Below are 5155 nucleotides of genomic sequence, written 5' to 3'. Positions count from 1 at the left end.
CTATAGGAAAAGAAACCCACCCACAGAGGGATATGTGACCTTACAATATGACAGAAAACAGTGCTTATAAATCATAGTAATGCAAATACAATTATTGGGTTTTGGTTTTAGACTCAATCAAGGTAGAAAAACATATAAATATGCTTATTATCAATATAAAAATAAAGCAATAGGAGCCAAAAGTTCAGGGAAAGAAAAAGCAGGCCACTTGTCCCTTCATTCTTTATCATGGTGAATTGAGAGACAGTGCCCAAAGTTGATGGGGCATGAAAACACATTTTTGTATACTTCTGTATTTCATGAATTCGAAGACCCACGTTTTTTCAATCTTTAATATATTTGAACTGGGAGAATGGGGATATAGCTCAGTGGCACAGCACCTGCCTGGCAAGTGCAAGATTGTTAAGTTAGATCTCTGGTTTAAAAACAACAGCAGCAACAACAACAACAAAATACACACACACACACACACACACACACACACTCACATGGCAGTGGTTTTTTCCTTACATTCCAGTGGAATGTAAGATAATGGTGCATCTTAGATTCTATATTTGATTTATTTTTTGTTTTAGAGAAAGTCTTTCTGCATTGCCTAGGCTGGCTTTGAATTTCTGGCTCAACTGGTCCTGCCTCAGTCTTCTGAGCATCTGGGACTATATACTATAGTATTTTTTTTCCTTTCCTTCTTTCTTATTATTTTTTTAAAAATCTTTTTGAGATAGGGTTTTGCTATGCAGTTGGGGGTGGTCTAGAACTTGTTTACATAGCCCAGGCTGACCTCAAACTGATTAGTAATCCTCCTGCCTCAGCCTCCTGAGTGCTGGGGATTACAGGCATACACCACCATGCCCAGCTGTACTATAGTATTTTGAACTGTAAAAGTAAACAATAGTAAACTAAAGGTATTAGAAAATCAACTGTCATGGTTTAGGTCGGTGGCCCCCAGGCCTCAAGCGTTTGCACTGTGCATTTGTGATTGGTTCATTGTCCAGCACTTAGATTGATGGTGTCAGTGCTACACCTGCCTGAGGGTGTAGTCAGCATACAATGTAATGGTAGGAAGAAGGTCTGTCTCTCTTTTGCCGGTTTGCGCTCGCTGTTTGCAGGCAACATGAACTGTGGCCCCACCATGCCACCCTGCCTTGGAGCCAATTCAGTATGGACTGAAACCTCCAAAAACTTTAAGAAATAAACCTCTCCTTTCCCACCTTTGGGCATCAGACATTTTGTCTCAGTGACAAGTAAAAAGTAACTAAGACACAATATATATTGAGAGGGAGTGACCAAGGGTAGCAAAGTAAACTACTATCTTTCATAGTCAAAATTGCATAGATAATTGGACCAAGTGGTGCACACTTATAGTCCCAGCACTTAACACTGTGAGCTCAAAGTCAACCTGTACTACCAAAAAAAAAAAGTTCCATAAATGATGTCCAAATATGATGAATTAAAAAAAGTAGCAGCATACACACATTATTTATCATTATATTTTAAATACTGCTACTATTTGACTCTTTTGTATCATGCTGTGTAAACTTCTTGTGGCTTTTATACCAGATTACCACAAACTTGGGGTCTTAGAACAACAGACATTTATTTATTTATTTATTTTGATACTGGGGATCGAACTCATGACTTCACGCTTACCAGGTAAGCACCTGAGCTGCTGAGCTAAATCCCCAGTCCAATAATAGAAATTTATTTCACAGCTCTGGAGCCCACATATATGGGATCAAGATGTCATCAAACCTCATTCCTCCAGAGGCTGAGGGCTCCTGTGTCTCTTCTAGCTTTTTTATTTTTTTAAAGTATAAATCTTAGGTCATTCCATTTGAAGTTCTTCACTGACTCTCTAAAACTTCCAGGATCAAGGTCAAAGGGTGTATTGGTTAAAAATATAACTCTAATCTAAAGCACAAACAAAAGAAGAAAAACAGACAAAATGGGTATCTTCAAAATTTAAAAAAAATTCGTGTTTTAAAAGATACTATTATTAAGAAAGTAAAAACAAAAGCTTCAGAATAGAATACAAAATACTTGGCATTCACGTATCTGGTAAACAACTTGAAACTAGGATATGTAAAGAATTCTAAGAGCTCAATAATAAAAAAGCAAACAGCCCAATCAAAAAACAGCCACAGGATCCTTTTTGGAAGAAAATAAACAATGTTCAGTAAGCCCATGAAAAGATGCTCTAATGTTGCTAGTCATCAGGAAAAACCACAAAGAGAAACTAATAACAGCCAGGATGGCTAATTGTCAGAATGACAGGTAATAGCAAGTGTCGAGGAAGAATGGAGAAAGTAAGAGCTGTCATGCACTGCTAGTGGAAATATAAAATGATACTTTTGTCATAGAAAATCATCAAGCATGTATACAAAAAGTTAAATATACAATAATGAGGTTCAATTTAACTACTATGTGTATATGCAAGAAAAATAAAAATGCAAATATAAATTTTCTTTCTTTTTTTTTTGGTACTGGGGATCAAACTCACAACCTTGCACTCGCCACGCAGGTGCTTAGACCACTGAGCTAAATCCCTGTCCCCAACACAAATTTTCACAGTAGAAATATTCTTAAAACTCCATAAAGTAGAAACAATCCAAACAGTCAACAACTGACAGAGAGGCAAAATATGGCACCCAAACAGAAGAATATTACCTGCCCATCAAGAAGAATAAAATTCTGTAATATGTTACAACATAGATAAAACTTGAAAACATTATGCTAAAGGAAAAGTCAGTTACAAGAATCTGCATGTTGTATGATCCCATTTATATAAATTATCTAAGGCAAATCTATCGGGGCAGAAAACAAATGAGTGGTTGTCTGGGGCTCAGTGGAGAATTAGAAGTGACAAGGGGGGTCATCAAAGGGTTTCCATCAGAGGTGATGAAGTAAATTCTAAGTCAATTATGGTGATGGTCACAATTCTGAATGTACTAAATCCATTAAGAAACATACTTTAAGTGGGTGAAACGCGTGGTATGTGTAGCTTTTACTGAGATAAAGGCTCTTTGGAGAGCTAAGTTGTTGGTTAGAAGTGCCTAGAACTAGGTAGACTGTGGTTCAGCCCTAGCTCCAAGAGAACCTGCAGACTGGAAGAGACCTGCACACACAGCAACTGCACAGTCCCCAGCATGTAACAGGTAATTCACCCTTACAAGCAGGTGCCCTTGACACCTCGTTTCCCCAGCACAGTTTCACATATTCTGTTCTTATTAGAATATTCTTTTTTCCCAGTGCCTCCACCAAGCTAATCCCTCTTTTCTTCCACTGGAGGCTCTGAAAACTGTTCTGCCTCCTGTCTCATCTGCTTAGCTTCACACTCTTCACAGGAGCCTCCACAGCTCCTGGATAATACAACTACTACAGCACTTGCCATTCTCCGTAGTACTGGTCCACTCGTTTCCTACTTTAGTTGTACTTGTATGTGCAGTGCCCAGCAGAGTGAAAAGGGGTAAGAAGTGGAACTTCTAACTACCCACTGGGCCTAAAGAGAAGTGCTGCAGCACTGATGGAACAGGGAATCCCAGTAGGAGAAGGCAGCAGACATTTCCCCTTAGGGTCCAGGCTAAGGACCTGCTGCTGCTTTGTTTCTCTGGGCTGGGGAGCTAGCACAAGTGCTGCCCTCCCTTTCCTTAAACACACACATGTGCAGACCTGCCCACTGTCTGCTTCCTACAGGAGCACGGCGAGGTGAGGCACACAGCCTCTCTTGTGACACCAGACAAGCCTTATTTCAGCTGCGGCCCCATCAGTTTATTAACATGTTATTGACTCACATGTTTAGACATGCAGGCTTAATGGGATGGGATATCTAAAGGGCAAAAACAGTGTGATGTTTACACCTAGCAGTGTATGGAAAATGCATTTGCAAACCCTGTAGGAGGTAATGCTCAAAGAAAGCAGTATGGGAACAAAGAATGACTGTTTTATAAATACTCTCTGTGTCACAAGTGCAATCTGGTGATAAGTCCACTGAGGCTTGTGTGAAATGGATCCTCTCTAACTTCCAGAAATCACAAGGTCCCCAAAGGGTGGGACAATCTGGGGAGCATAGCACACAGGAAACTGGATTCCATTATCTTGAGCTCTCTTCCAATGCTGGGATTCCACGATTGCAAATCTTTTAGTTGATTATCTGGTGAGAGCTGTTTAAAACGTGAGGATTGCCAACCCACAGTGTGCTCCCTTCATGCTACAGTCTAGGTGAGAGGCACCCGGTGCAGATCACAAAAGTGTGGTCCTGAGGTGGCCTGCTAAATCCTGATTAGAAATAAATCCATGCATATTAAAGCAACAAGGGCTTGCTTATTTTTTTAAAACAATACTGTCAAACTACACATGACTGAAGTGACATATTTTAAAGACATCTCTGAACATAAGAAGGATTGGGTTTTGCTATTAGCCCTGTCTCAGGACAGCACCCTTTATAAAATACTAGCAGTCTTCCCTGGTCCCTACTGTATTTGACTAATTAAGATTAGAAAAACAAGGATAAGCTGGCAATCTTCAGGAATCTATTTTTGAAAGTCAGTATATTTACATGTCCATAAATGAGTCTCAAATACATACTCTTCCTAAGTGCCATATTAATTAGGCAATTGTTTGTCTTTATTTTTATTAAAGCAGAAAAGGATCAATGTGGTCCACCAAGTACACACACAGGTACACCTCAACACCCACACTCTTCACTTCATGTGCTATTCTAAGAATAATGACACACAACACAGAACCAAGGAAGTCAAATTCCCCATCTGTTATGGTTTATATCTAGATATTCTCATAGGTGGGGCTTTGGGAGTTCCTGGATCATGGGAGTGACATTTGTCCACTGATGAGTACAGAGCTAAATGTGATGTTGGGAAGGGAAATTTGGTCAGAGGAGGTGGGTCAATGGGGGTGTGGCCTGGGAGGCTCTATCTCCTTCCCACCTTCCTTGATCTTCCTGCTCCTGTAGCCTGGCTGCCCTCTGAGATGCCACTCTGCCATGCTGCCCTGCCTTACAGTCAGCAAACTATGGACTGAAGCTTCTACAAATTGTTAGCCAAAATAAACCTTTTCTTCTTTAAAGTGTAGGTGCCAAGCACTGTGTCTCAGCTGCAAGACATAAGACACCATCTTATTTGTTGATCTAGTAAAATAT

At 40.0% G+C, this 5155-nt stretch overlaps 1 protein-coding gene across 2 annotated transcripts in view; it reads right to left on the bottom strand.

Annotated features, from left to right (window-relative positions):
- Nucleotides 1–5155, bottom strand: part of Myo1d (myosin ID) — a 340584-nt gene that overhangs the window by 39549 nt on the left and 295880 nt on the right. The gene's annotated exons all lie outside the window — the stretch shown is intronic.

This window comes from Cavia porcellus, unplaced genomic scaffold (genome assembly GCF_034190915.1).
Source record: "Cavia porcellus strain 051 isolate PalLab524CR breed Dunkin Hartley unplaced genomic scaffold, mCavPor4.1 scaffold_6, whole genome shotgun sequence".
Taxonomy (NCBI): Eukaryota; Metazoa; Chordata; class Mammalia; order Rodentia; family Caviidae; genus Cavia; species Cavia porcellus.
The sequence above is the reverse complement of the archived record's forward strand: the minus strand, read 5'-3'. Positions and strand labels throughout refer to the sequence as shown.